Below are 15,587 nucleotides of genomic sequence, written 5' to 3' on the forward strand. Positions count from 1 at the left end.
ATCCTTTGTCGTTAAAACTGCCTTGCTCATTAGTTAGCTACTGTGATTTAAAATTTACTTTAACTGAGCCATTATCGTATGGCGAGCCGTGACCTCGACCTTCTACGTATTTGAATGATAGGGTACAGAGGGTCGATGTCAACGGTACGAGATCATCAAGGTCTACAATTACATTAGGCGTCCCTCAAGGTTCTGTTTTATGTCCATTATTTTAAGTTTATGTTAATGACTTACCTACCTTAGTCGATTGTTTGCCTTATTATTCAAAGTTATGAAATAACTATATATGATGATTGTGATGATGATGGTGATGAATATACCTATGATGATGTGAACAATTCTATTTCTAGGGTAGTAGATTTGTTTGCAGTTAATAATCTGCTCCTTATTATTATATTAGACAAAAAAATTGAACTTTGTTGATACGGTGTATTTTTGGCATAACTTTAGATGCTAACTGCCTCTGTGGCCGAACGGTTATCATGCCGGACTGCCACGCAGAGATCCCAGGTTCGATTCCCGGGCCGGGAAAAATATTTGTATGGCTTACATTTATTTCTCTCGTGAGTTTGGGTCTATGTGTGTGTCCATGGCACCCGCGACACTGAGTTTCCCTAGTGCGGGGCAATGTTGAGTATGTGCGTTAAAAAAAAACGAAAACTTTCGGACGTTGAAACCGCTACATTGGTTTAGCTAGTTTCATAGTTTAATGACGTACGGCATTTTGCCTCGAAGTAATGCCGCCGATATTAATAGAATATTTGTCCTGCAAAAACGTGCGGTTAGGGCAATTTGCAATCTGGACCCCGAAGTATTTTTGAGAAGAAAACTTTAACAAATTAACATTCTTAGACTAGCGTTACAATGAAAATGTAATTTACGTTAAGAAAAACAGTGTGATGAATTATCGCGTAACATACATACAAAAAAAACATACAGTCGAATTGAAAATCTCCTCCATGTTTTGTAGTCGGTTAAAATAGTGACAGACAGAACATACATAAATTCATTTAAGAGGCAATTTATACGCTTCTGAAACAAAAATGTTATACTAAAGGTATACCTTCTGTGTACTTGCATGGCAAAAATCTTGGGTAGCAACCATAGATATAGGAAAAAAAAGGGGAGATTTGGTATGGGGGCGTGGTTCGTGTCACCTCGATATGATCAAAATGATCATATCGAGGTGACACGCCCCCAAACATCGTCACAGTGACATGGCGATCGTTGTACATACAAGATCTCTCGTAAATCGTGAAAATGCCAAGTTATAGCGACACACCTTGTAAAAATTTGAGAGAAAACAAAAATTTTAAAACCAGTGAGATAACATTCCACCGGCTATTTGCATTTTTAGTTACTATTTCTTTTATTATTCAATGTTTTCTTTTAGTCTCCATAGAAATTTCTAGACTCAAATATAGTGATGTTCATTTACGAAAACTGATGTTTATCGACTATAAATTTTTACTGAAATGTTTGAATTTCTTACTATGATTTTTGTAATTAAAGTCCCTAAAATATCGAAGCGAAAAGCATTCACGTTAAATTGATTTCTTTTATTTTATTATTATTATTATTAAACCTTTTATTTCGAGTAACTTTAACACAACTCATGTTTCGGAGAACCGTTTCAATTTCATGTCAATTTGTATGTTGCTGTTGGTTGAAGAAAAATGTATGTGTATTATTGTTTTGGATAATTTGGATATTTAAATTCTATTATATTCGTAGATTAAACGTAGAGTATTTTTATTTTTTTAGTTTTTCCAATGAGTTCAAAATAAAAGAAGGTTGGATTGAAGATGCAGGAAAATCGAAAGATTGGTTTTCTTATTTCTTACTTTGTTTAAATTTCCATAGCAAATGCATTTAAAAAATAAATAAAATAAAATCGGCTTTATTTTACATGTGTATGCAAAATAAATTAGAAACAATTATAGAAAATTACATAAATCCTTCATAAAAAAAACAACATAATTTAATTTATTAAATTCGTTGATGGTTCGAGTTTACTCTTGACAGTGACAGCTTCCCCAACCCGTGGTAACGTATAATGGAAAACGGACACTGGCGACGATCGCCATATTTTTTATATTATTCTTATAAAACTGACATTGGCCCAAGCCTAGTGGCCGCCATTAAGAAAATAATAATAATTTATATTAATTTAATAATACACCTGTACCAGTGTAGGTACTAGTATAATAAATGAAAACAAACGTCTGTTTACAAAGAGCAATCCCTAGAGTTTCTTACACATTCTTCTCCAGGAAATCTGTCTTACGAATGAGTAGTCAAGGTTCGTCAGTGTGATGATTGCAAGTAGGTACAATTGGCTTACTTGAATTGGATAGGGCGCTATACATTTTTATGACGCCAATCGAAAATTAATAGCAAATTTATTTTTGGCTTCTACGTGCTCGTATGACTCCGTTCAATGAAAACGAACATCTAATAATAACTTTTCAGGTACCAGAAAAGGCGTTATTCATCCTACACGAGAGAAGAAAATGGGGACATTCGAGAGCACCGCTTCTCTCTGACATCAGTCGCCAAAGTGACACTCTTCTGCTCCGGCATGATACTCTTCTGCGTGCTCATGTATATACCTGTTTATAATAAGGCGAATTATCAATTTCCGAAGGCTAAAGGTACGTACGTGTGCCCTTGAAGTCCAACTTGATACACTGGTATTCTACGAGTTCACAGAGAAAGGTCAAATATACACAACAATAAATACACTAGAAATGCTTAGTTTGCGTGGTACGTGTGCCAACAATTCGCGGAGTTCCGCAAACTTGAGCTCAGTCTGCCATTTTCTTGTCGTGTCAATTATCTCGCGCAAAACCTAGAAAGTCATGGAATATTGCCTTTTTCGCTACTTTGGAGTAAAAAATGGTTGCACTTGTAATATTAACTTGTAATCTATGACAATGTTTCGTATCATCATTAAGTCGTATTTTCATTTTAATAAATTTTCAATTTTCTGTTTATCGTAATCATTTTTTGACCTCCGAAAATTAATATGAACAAAATAAGAACAGGCGGAGAAAACTTGACACAGATCTGACGTCGACGTCGCCCGATGGCAACTGGTGGGGCAACGGGCGGCGAGGCGTATCGTTAAACAGATTGGTTTTCAAATTTTGGGACAAAAAGTAAATTTAATAGCTGTGGGGGCTTCAGATGAGAGACAAAATTTGGCAGGTACTCTGTAGTACTTTTTAAAAAAAATCTGCATATAATAATCTCAGTACAGAGTACTAAAAAAACCGACCTCAAAAGTACGTGGAATTACGTATATTTGCTAAGTTTCATTGCAATATCCCCTAGTTCGCCACTATACAGGACTTGATACTGGAGATAATAAAAATAGGTTCTCACTACGACACTACTCAAAGTATATCGAGAAAAAAACGCCTTGAATTGGAGAAATAGCAAAATCAACTAAATAATTGCTAAAAGTTATTGCTCCTAAATTTAAGTTAGGCGCTATATATAAAAATGAAACGTCATGCGTGAACAGCCACCCTTTGAGGTGGATGATTTTCTTCAAAATGAAATGGGACCACTATGGAAATACCCCCTTTCCAACAAAAAAAGAATCATGAAAATCGGTTCACAAATACCGGAGTTATCGCGTAACATACATACGAAAAAAAAGAACATACAGTCGAATTGAGAACCTCCTACTTTTTTTGAAGTCGGTTAAAAATTATGATATTTCATTCTTAAATAATTTGTTTTAGACTATATTTTAAGCTATTTTCAGGATTTTACATCTATCATTTAACAAATTAGCACACTCTTTAGACAATATCATTAGGTATATCGTATATTTTTTGTGACACCGTTATATTAAATAACGGTGTCACAAAAAATTACATATATAAACCATTTTGTCTAGCAAAACAGTTTTTCCCACTTTCCCTCCGAAGATTCGCCTTAAGACGTTTTTTAATCTCTTCCAGGAGTCGTCTCAGGTTGGTCAATGCATACAAATCGCGATACAAAAGTATATGTGCAACCAAACAACTTGACCACCATACACGAGCCATCCAACATCTGCCAAGATGATAATGACAAGAACAAATTGTTATTACTCATAGTTGTATCATCTGCAACTACAAACTTCGAATGACGAATGGCCATACGAGAAACGTGGGGTAATTACGACTTCTACAAGAAAGCATATAAAGTTTTTATAAATATCACAGAGAAATATAAAAATTATAACTATAGCCATGATTTATATCCTTTAAAAGAGGATGATCTATTTGATAATATATCTTCTACAAAAAATAATGTATCTAGACAGAAAAGAGATAATGATGTGTCTATAAAGCATCTGTTGCCCGAACTGGCTAAAGCGTTGAAACATAACCTTAAAACTTCTGAAGTTGATAAGAAAACTGATGAGTACGATAATTCTGTCCCTCTATTTGAAATGAATTCCTTATTAAACGATCCAGATGTAACAGAAACTTCGTATAATGATTATGACAACATTATGCGTATACCACCAAAAGGTTATGAAGACGACACACCAGAATTGGATAAAATATTGATGATGTTAAAAGAGACAAAAGCGTTTGACTATAATGAAAGTTTACCCAAAAATGACAACACAGATGCTGATTTCAAACTAGTATTCCTATTAGGGTTGCCAGCGTCGGAGAATCATACAGATGTTCAAAGCAAAATTGAAGAGGAAGTGAAAATGTATGGAGATATAATACAGGAAGATTTTATTGACTCCTATAACAATTTAACTTTGAAATCTATTATGATGCTTAAATGGGTGAACAATAAATGCAAAGACAGTGGTGAGTAATTTCATGCGTAATTCAACTTCATCAATTGACATTCATTCATTGGTATTCGTTGTTGTCAGTTTAGGCGTCACTAAAGTCAATGTACCGGTAAGCATACCAAGTATTTTTAGTTTTTGCGAAGACGCCCATGAAATGTATCTTAGGATGTAGGATTCTTTTCGCACCTAAAACCACTTATATTTATTTGTTTTTTTCAAACAAAGCAAAAAGATTTTGTCTTTTAGGCTGGTTTCAGAGCAGTCCAAATTTATCTGCGGACCGTCCGTGCATCGTTTTACAGTGACGCGGTTTGCTCCGTGCGTTCATTGTAGACGACCGTCTTCCGTGAATATCGCATGCAGATTGTCCGAAGGCGGACAGTCTGTGAAACCAACCTGAGGCCTGTTTTCCCGGCGTTCTTTAATTAAACAATATCACGTTGCAAATCTGAGGAAAGGGACAAGCGAGAACGCGTGTCTCGTACTGCCTCTGTGGCCGCACGGTCACCAACCTGGTCTGCCACCCAGAGGTTTCAAATTCGATTCCTGAGCCGGGAATATTTGTAAGGTCTCTCGTGAGTTTTGGTGTAATTTATGGTTGTCTAAGTGTGTCTCCATGGCACCCGCGATACAGGGTTATGAGTGTGAGCGTTATTGTAGTATTGTTGTTGCCTACAACGCCACTGAATTCGTGAACAAAAGTTTATTGGCTACAACTGAGTCGCTTTAACGTGCGTAAAAAATACGATGTGTGCACAGACTCTTACAGGCCCCGTGGTCACGGCTGAGACGGTTATTAGTTATCGACCAGATATATCTAATATTAATGCAAACCACGCTATTTCCACTTACCTACAATAATGGCAAATTAGGCTTCTAATAGATTGACTCCCATGTTTGCAGTTAACACGTGAAGTCGTTATCAACTTCATGCAGTCGAGGTCTCGAATAACGACTACACGCATTAACTGCAATTATATCTCTTAAATGTATCCGACGATTGAATTTTTTTTCTTTCAGTTCGCTACATCCTCAAAACAGATGACGATATGTTCATAAACGTACCAAATTTGGTGTTGAATCTTCGTAACCGATCACAAGAGTTCGACAGAAAAGCGAAAAAGGACCAGAAGGAATATTTGCTTATTGGTGATCTCATTTCTGGCGCCAGACCTGTACAAAATACTCATAATAAATGGTAAGTTGTTTAATGTATTAAAGACAATTTTTAATAATGTATTGAAGACAACTTTAATAATGTATTGAAAACAATTGTAAAATATAAAGTGCTTCTTACTCCTATTATATTTTTCTTCCTAGAATTTTTGTTCTTTATATTATCATTATAAGATTTGATAATATACTAATTTGACAATATGTAAATTTTAAATTAGGGGAAAATTAACGCAATGTTAAGACGTTTATCGTTATGCCAAAACTGTGTAATGTATTAAAGACATTATGAAGTATGATGATAGATGTTAACGCATTATGATGATAGAAATGTTTTGAATTAAATTATATAAACAAATGTTATAAGTACTTTGCGAAGTTATGACTACTAACGCCAAAGAATAAGCAGCTTAGCCATCGAAAAGGGGAACTTTGCCAGCCGTTGGACACCGTGCCCTAGAGATGAGATTTTCTATAATAAGCATATTTTATGCTCTACTTGCATTATTAAATGCCATGAAAATATTATTAACTTAATAAAAAGTCCACATTTGAATGCTATAACATTACATGACAAATTTTATAACATTACATTATTCATTAAAACGATCCGTAGTTTTTATAACATCCATCGCTTAATGTAGTTATTTTCTATTGTATAATATCTGTAGTTGACAAATTGACGGTTTGTATGGTGGGCGCCAGATGGGAAGGTCCTGGGTTCGATTCGGGTCATAACGTACAATTATTATTATTATTAATTATATGTACATTTGTCCGTTTAGGTACAGCCCACGCTACATGTACGGCGGTAAGGTGTACCCGCGCTACCTCTCAGGCACGGGCTACTGCCTGTCTGCTCCCGCTGCGCGTGCACTGTACGCGGCCGCCTTGACCACCAACTACTTCCACTTAGAAGATATTTATATAACTGGTCAGTAGTTTTCACTTGTACAGATTTTATAATATTTCACTGTTTAGCAGAGGGCAGGTAAGGAAACTCCATTAATGAAGATCAATTAACTTTAATTTCTTTTACTCTTGATTGCCGACACTCCACCCAGAATAAATCATCGAATCACGCGATCCATCTCAAGCCCTATTTTCCGTCGTTCACCGACGGGAAAAACCCCAGTTCTCCGATTGGTTAATCGTGTTTCACGTCAACCAATCACAGCTCACAAAACTCAGTAACAGTAGAGCTTTTTGTGACAGAGAGAGTTCATTCAAATAAGTACTGCCATATTACATATTTCTGCCGCGAAGCAACAATGTGAGCATTACTGCGTTCCGGTTTAGAAGGGTAAGGGTGCTGGTGAAATTACAGGCACATGGGACTTGTCAACTCATGTCTCAATGTGACCGACGTAGTGGCAGTACCCCTCAGATCTTTGTGATTTAAAACTCTTAGTGGCACTGCAACTGTTATGGAGAGGCGTGTCGCTTACCACCAGACGCACAACTTGTTCGTCCATTCCCTAGTTTACCATCTCAAAATATTCTTCTCTAGTGAAATCAATTAAAATCGTATAACATAAATTGATATGATGTAGCTCAGCATACGCGAAATTAAATTATATCGAATATACTAACCCTAACAATTTTAACTAGAATTTCAAAGTTGCTAATTTAAATAACTTACTTGAACTTACTAAAGTCTTTTCCAATCCATTTTGAACAAAAAGTCAACAAAACTGTTTGGTTAAATTTCTAAAGCAATCACATTTCATTTCCACGTATATTTTGAAGATTTCGACTTGATATCTCATCACTTTTTCCAACAATATTCATTTGAATAGCATTGTGAAATCGTATTTGAAAAATGGTAGTCCATAATAAGTGAGGTTATTTTTCATCTATACATGTACGACTTGTCTGTCATTGCATAGTGCAGTACGAAAAAAACATTCGATTCATTCAATTAAAGTTTTCGTAATCGATTATTAAATCGAATATTTTAATCGCAATCGAACGAGTATCCCGCTAGTGTGACTCAATTGAACAAATCGATTCATTCAATTAGTTAATCGATTTGCAGTTGGCAGTACAATTGACCACCACTAAACCGTCTATGTCGAGTCAGTGACTTGTTTGTTTACATTTTGTTCAAAATGGATTGAAACGAAGTACAGTAACTTTACTACTAACTTGTTATTGAATATCGTCAGAAAAATCTTGTTGAAGTTATACCGTGTGTAGCGCGACATAACTGTTACGTAAACTGTCACCCCTCCCGCACCGCGCACCTATCTCAGGAGCCGACTTAGTTAAGCGGTAAGCCTGTATAGTAAGATTTTCCTAGACTCATATATATGTATAGGTCAAAGGTTTTGTTACTTTTCGTACTCGGTGAGAATACCAGTGAACAGCAATGGAGTGCAAGAATTTTTAGGACTCAAGGGTACACTAATTAGTGTCTTGGATTCGTTTACTGCTAGAACCAATTTAGCAAAACAAATATTTACTAAATATATAATAAAATACTGGTTCGACTACGACCGCATGACGTCACGCGTGTTTACACAAACACGTAAGCGATCAGATTGTTTTGAGTGACGTCATAACTCAATTGTGGAGCCACAAGTTATTTATTTGAGATAGAATACACTATACTGTATGTAAAATCGACTAGCCCAACCATAGAAATAAATGGAGAAACGTTGGACCTTGTTAATAAAACTGGCTTTTTGGGAGTGACCTTAGATAGTAAACTTCAACGGTTTCCACATATATCTCCGTGGCCAGCAGATTAAGCTCTGCTACGTGAGCCTACCGATGTTGCTATTGCTAGACTAGTTTACTTTAGTTACTTCCATAGTATAATGTCCTACGAGATTCTCAAAGCGGCAGATATACAAACCATATTTGTGTTGTAAAAACGAGCGATTCGTTCTGTGTACCGTTAAGTCATATTACAAAATTGTAGACTACGTGATAGATAAAGATGTATGAAAGCAACATGAGTCTTGATTCCACACAATTATGATTCAAGGTGTATCCCATAGCATTTAAATTTATTTGAAAAGAGCAATCCCCTTAGTTTCTTGCTCGTTCTTCTTAGGGAGATCAGCGTAGTGAACGAGCATTAGCTTAAAAAATGACGTTTTCAAGTGTAAAAATTGTACCTAAGGAATAAATGATTATTTGACTAAATAATGAAATGATTATTTGACTAAATAATGAAATGATTATTTTTGACTAAATAATGTGTTGTGGCGTTATGTAATAAATGGATTCTATTCTATTCTATTCTAAATAATAAAACTTTTAAGCTTGAAAACTAAATACACTTATTAACCGAATTCAAAAAAGGAGGAGGTTCTCTTTTCGACTGTATTTTTTTTATAAAACCGTAGTCGAATTGAAAACCTTTTTTAAGACTTTGTGTAGTCGGTTAAAAAAAATTACTTTGATCTGAAAAGACTTGAAAAAAGCCGAAAAAATACAAAAATATCCGTAACAAACAATTGGAGAAATTCGTAAGATATGCCGACAGTTGCTTTTGAATTTACAATATTATACTCCGTCCAACCATTTGTTCAACTTTGACAGCTCGAAACCTAATCAATTAGTGATGTCCTAATGGATGTCTCAATTCGTTTTTTTTATAACAATCGATTTTGTTTATGAAGAAGAAAAAAGAAGATATTGTCTGATTGGGATCGTGATGTTGCATATAACAATTGGACGTAGTTAAGCAAAAAGGATTCAATGCACAAAATTATCAAAAAATGAGTTATATGTACCAATTACCAAACGGTTTCTAAAGTCTAACTTCTTAGATCAGGAAAAAAAATCCAACTTATAAACATAAATAAATATATCTGGATTGACATGACATTATAAGTTTTGAAACTAAAACAAGAGTAAGAAACACTTTTATACTTCAAACTGCCATATCTCGAAAGTGACTGGATGTGCATTGGATCCTTTTTGTTTAACTACGTTCAATTTGTGTTAATGATGACTCCCGTTCATATGTAGAAGAATCCGATGATTCATTACAATAAACAATAAAGAATTATTATAATTATTTATAACTTTTTTCATTTTATTATAATTTATTAGACAGGTACCAAAAATTTATCAACTTGAATAATCTTGGTTACATAAGCTGTTGGCTCGATAAATATCGGAGCTAACGAGCACGTCTCATCGCTTCACTAATATTAAAAAATAAAAAGAGTCCAGGAACTATTGATTTTCTTTGTCTGTGGTTGTATGTCAATAATTACGGAACTTCGTAGGCATGCATTATGTCAACAGTTAAATAAATGGTTTGACGGAATATAACTAGTGAAATTACCTTAGGATGGAAAAAAAATAAAAGAAAGGAGCTGCCCTATCTACGGATTAAACGTCCCTACGTAAACCAAAAATGTCCACCACAAATGGCGGATTTCTTTAGTGTTGTACCGTAATCATCGATAAGACAATATCGACATGCAAATGTATGGTTTGTAATTTGTATAATTTACTGTAATCAAATTATGATTAAAATGTTTAATTACAGTAGATCAATATTCATTGTCATATGGGAATATCCGGGATGATAGATATGAGATTTTGAATATATTATTTTGCATTTATAAATGGTCACATATTACGAAAAATAATATCAATTAGATTTTTTTAAAAGGTTTGCAAATAGTTTAAGCTGTTTTCTATTTATGTATTGGTATAGAATTAATATCCGGGATTTTGTTTTAGGTGAATCTAACGCTTCCATTTAATTTTTGAAATAAATAAAATTACTTATATAATTGTAATAACATTATCGATAATCATAAAATCAAATATAATATTAATAATAGGTAAGTTTATTTGCCTACACGTGGTATAACAGAAGATGTAGCAAGAGACAGGGTCAGTACAAACATGTTATATTACATAACCGTATATTAACCTACCACAACAATAAAAACGTCACAACAAATGGTCACAAGTTACAAATTAAATTTGCCAAGAATTATTAAAATCAAGATAAAATTTTACATCTTATTTCCTGTCACAAAAAATATTATTATTTAATCACTTACATAACTTCGTTATAAACAAACATGACTCTAATAATTTAATCTTGAGTGGTATTTTATTATACATATTAACACACATTTTTAAATTACTTTGTAATTATTAAGTTACGATGGAATGTGACGATGTTTGACCACCATGATACTCAATTAATTTTGTGAAATTACTCCACTAGTTTCTTAAAGATCGAACAGTTACAAAAAATTGCTACGATCCGGCTGGACTCGAACCAACGTCTTCCAGTCAACCGTGACAGACACTATGCCATCTAAGCTACAGAACGAACCAGCCAGCCTTACGAACTTTTCTAAGTGCTTGTTGCAGATCTTTATTTTTAGTTTTTCCCACTTTTTTGAAGAAATCTATTTCTTCACTTAAAAAGTGAGGAAAATTTGTAAGGTCCGCTAGTCCGTTCCGTGGCTTAGTTGGCATAGCAAGACATTGGTTCGAATCCAGCCGAGTCGTAGCAGTTTTTTCTAAGTGTTCGATCTTTAAATTAATAATAACTTTTGCTTTATATAGCTGTCATAGGAATATTGTCAAGTACAAGTCTATTCGGGTTTATGCGGGCTCTAGTATACACTTTACTGGTTTTCTTAAACAAAATCAATTAATCAAAATTGTGAAAAACAATTATCACAAATAGGGCATGCAAATCGGTTACTCGGTTAACCGAAAAACCAACTAACCGTTTAATTTCGAACACTGTTTTCAGCTAAGCAAAAACCGAGTGGATAGTTTTAAGGAACTGAGAATGGCTAGCAATGTTTCTTGTTTACTCAAAATTAAATATAAAATTATTTACCAATAAATATAACGATGGAATTGTGTTATCATGTAATCCAGTTACATTGAAAGTTCTCTTAAAATTTGACTCTTCAAAATGGAGCGAACAAATGAAGGTGGTACTTGATCCAATGTTTATGTTCGGCAATCCTATAATTTCCTAACATTCTTTCTGTTTTCATTTGTAGATAAACTTTAAAAATAGAAATAATAATATTGAAAAAATAAAAACCTCGTAGTGAATTGTTTTAATAACAGAAAATCGTTAATTCATCTGCTTACAAGAACAACACTATCTCAAAATAATCGTTATCATCAATCATCAAAATATACTAACAAACAGGCAATCTAAAGTAACCAAAGCAAAATTCGGCAAGACTTATGAATAAACTACTTAAATGAGTCTAATTACATGATATATTTGGGCTATTGTATGATTTATAGACAAAAAAATAACACATGCCGGTGTAATATAACATTCGGTTGATTTCCGCCTTTTCTACTGCCGCACCCCTTAATGCCGTAGCGACGCATTTTAATCAATACTTAATTGTTCTCACTGTCAATGTTTTTGTCCAAATTTGTTACAATTCATGCGAATAATTCAATAAAACATGTGGCCAAACATTCGTTTTGACATTTCATGTACTTCCCTTTGACAACCGGATACTGATGTCGTCAAAGGGTACTCCAAAAATGGTAAAATGAGGACAGTTGGCATTTAAGATGACGTTACATATTTTCGATTCCCGTGTTTGACATAAATCAATGTAGTGCTATCTCTTTTGGCTTACGACGGCATGCAGTAGTTAAACAAAGACAATAAAATGTTTATGTTTTCAACGTCTAAATGCATCATATACACATAACGTCTGATTTATATATGTCAATATAACATGTCCTATGGTTTCCATAGTCTAAGGAAATTACAGACGCATGAGACTTGTCAACTTATGTGTCAGGGTGACGGGCGCAGTGGTAGTGCCCCTTGGGTCTTTGTGTTTTAAAGCATTGAGTGGTACTACAACTGTTATGGACAGGCGTGTCACTTACCACCAGATGAGTCGTTCGATGAGTGGGTCCCATAAAAAAGGTAAAATATATGTAATAATAATAATTTATGCTAACCTATAATAGATAATGTAAAGTTTTTCCATGTATTTAAGTGCCAATAGTGTATCTAAATATCTAAATTAAGCTTTAATGCTTTTTAAAAAGGCGAATTAATAATTCGCCTGTTTTAAGGAACTGATGACCCAAAACCACATTTCCAAACCACCGTGAAAAGTAAATAGAATTCTATTCATTCACTATTCGAATTTATAGATCAATAAAGTATCCAAACTCTTAATTAAGAAACTTATTTGAGTTCTTAATTGAAATTAGCCTAGAATCGATAAAGAAGAATGGCGACTTCCCGTATATTTTGTGACCCAGTGTTTTTAACGACGTGCCTTAAAGAGACCTATCCATACTTGTGATTCATTATCAAAGCACCAAAAAACCTAATTGAGTACAGTCTGTACAAGTATTTTTAATTTATGTCATTGCTGTTTAATTGACTATTTGATTAGGTATTTTATAGCTTTAATGTTTTATGTGTACTATAAAATAACCAATACTTTAGGTTGGTAAACATTCAATTATGCTTAAAATGAACCGTACGTACAAGAACGGAACGTTACCTAATCTATGGTAGAACTGAATCAATTGCGTTATGTTCTTGCATTCATTCTAAAATACATTGTGTTGAGTTCTTGCATTTATTCTTAAATACATTGTTTTATAATTTCTTTATTCCCGACTTCTAAAATATACAAAAATATATTGATAGCTTGGCATAAACTAAAACGTTGATTTTATAAGTATTGGTTCACCTTTCGCCATTCTTCTTTAATCAGTTGTACGCGATACCTTCATTCCTGTGCGAAACTCGTTAATGAGGGCCTGTCTTATCCCCAAAAGGTATATGCTCGGAGCGATCGCACCCCCGTATCGTCCCGGTAGACGACCCCCTTTTCTCGTACCCGGCGGTGGCGCCCGGCGCCGCTCCATGCTGGGCGCACGCGCACGTCACGGCGCACCACGTCGACGCCGCCCACATGCGGCCTCTCGCCCAGAAGCTGATGGACCTTCGCGTCGTCGACAGGTACCTAGCTGCACCTACACGCACTTTCATCCTCACCTTACACTCTCAGACGCATCTATCGAACTACCTTCCAGTTTCAGTCTTTAACATGAAACCAAGTACTGTCGTAACTCAAAAATTGGTGAAATTGAGAAAACACAACTCGAAAATTAAAGAAAAAAATACTGAATGTTTGCTATAATTTGATTATTTTTATTTGTACATAATACTTAGTTATCCATTTATTAATGAGAATATAGATGTATACATTAGTTTAATACAGTTTTTTTTTATATTTTAAATCGTCTTTTCTCAATTCTTCAATTTTAAGTATTTGATTTCGTTTGCGATATGGTGAACGGCTATGAAGTGGAATTCCCTGCCTGCAGACTTCTTCTCGGAACGCTTTAACTTCGGCCTTTTCAAGGCGAGAGTGCATCCGCATTATTTAGGTGTGCATGGTCCATCGTCGACCACGTCGTGAGTTTCCATTATCTTTTCTTAAAAAAATTACTTTCAATCGCTCTCTTGTAATATTTTCCAAAAATTTGTTAAAGTGGAAAAAAATTTGTCAATTTCATTAATTTTGTATGAAAAAATATTTTATAAAATTTGACCAACTTGCGCTGTCCCGATTTTGTTCGTCCCATACAATGAAATGATCCCTACATGAAACTGAGAACATTTTTATGGACAACTCACGCTTGACCAAAAAAAATACTATACCAAAATTGTTTTCACACAAAAAGACTATTCATAAGACAGTTTCCTTGTATCTTCTATGGTTTCGAATTTCCCCATACTGTCCCATTTAAAACCACGCAGAGGTCCCAGGTTCGATTCCCGGGCCGGGAGAAACATTTGTATGGCCTACATTTATTTATCTCGTGAGTTTGAGTGTGATTTGTAGTTATCTATGTGTGTGTCCACGGCACCCGCGACACAGGGTTACCCTTTTGCGGTGCTATGTCGAATGTGTGCGTTATTATTATTACTATATATAAATACAGTTGTTACAAAAATAGTCTACTGTGCCAGCCACAAAAACAATCCTTTTCGGTAACGTGTCAAACTAAAAACAAAACCTATTCGTTACATAGTTTATTATTTACAAAACAGCATATTATATAATATTTTTCAATTTACTTCCAGATGTGAACGAATGAGGCTAACGCAGTTAAGGAAAGACAGATTGCGGCCCAAAAAGAAGAAGCCGTTAATAAAGCCTCGGATTCACTAATAGTAACTAACATGTTTGAACCCATTCTGGTATTTAATACTTTGGAATTAAATTTTCATAAATAATCGATTTTTTAAGTTCTCGCGACTGCTACTACTGCTACTGCGACGCTCTGTGTGGCACTGCAACTGTTATGGACAGGCGTGTATATCGCTTTTTTTTAAACAAACCAATGTTTCGACCGCTTTACAGGTACCATGCATAGTCACCCGTGATCTGTAAATGGTTTGAAAAAAAATAAGCATTTAGATCCGCAAAAATAATTACAAATGTTGCTTTAGAACACTTTAAGTCCTACCGTCGTTTGTTTTTTATTTAACATATTTAAACTTTAAAATTGATTTTGAATACCCAGTTAGGCCGGCCACATACAGTCAGAATCCCGTTTCGAAAGAAGAATTCCATATGGT

The 15,587-nt window shown here is 34.5% G+C and overlaps 1 pseudogene; it reads left to right on the forward strand.

Moving 5' to 3' along the window:
• The first annotated feature begins 1,172 nt into the window (after positions 1 to 1,172).
• LOC113234321 lies at positions 1,173 to 15,192 on the forward strand (annotated as a pseudogene).
• Positions 15,193 to 15,587: the final 395 nt, after the last annotated feature.

Source organism: Hyposmocoma kahamanoa, unplaced genomic scaffold, assembly GCF_003589595.1.
Source record: "Hyposmocoma kahamanoa isolate Upper Pololo Valley unplaced genomic scaffold, ASM358959v1 83, whole genome shotgun sequence".
Taxonomy (NCBI): Eukaryota; Metazoa; Arthropoda; class Insecta; order Lepidoptera; family Cosmopterigidae; genus Hyposmocoma; species Hyposmocoma kahamanoa.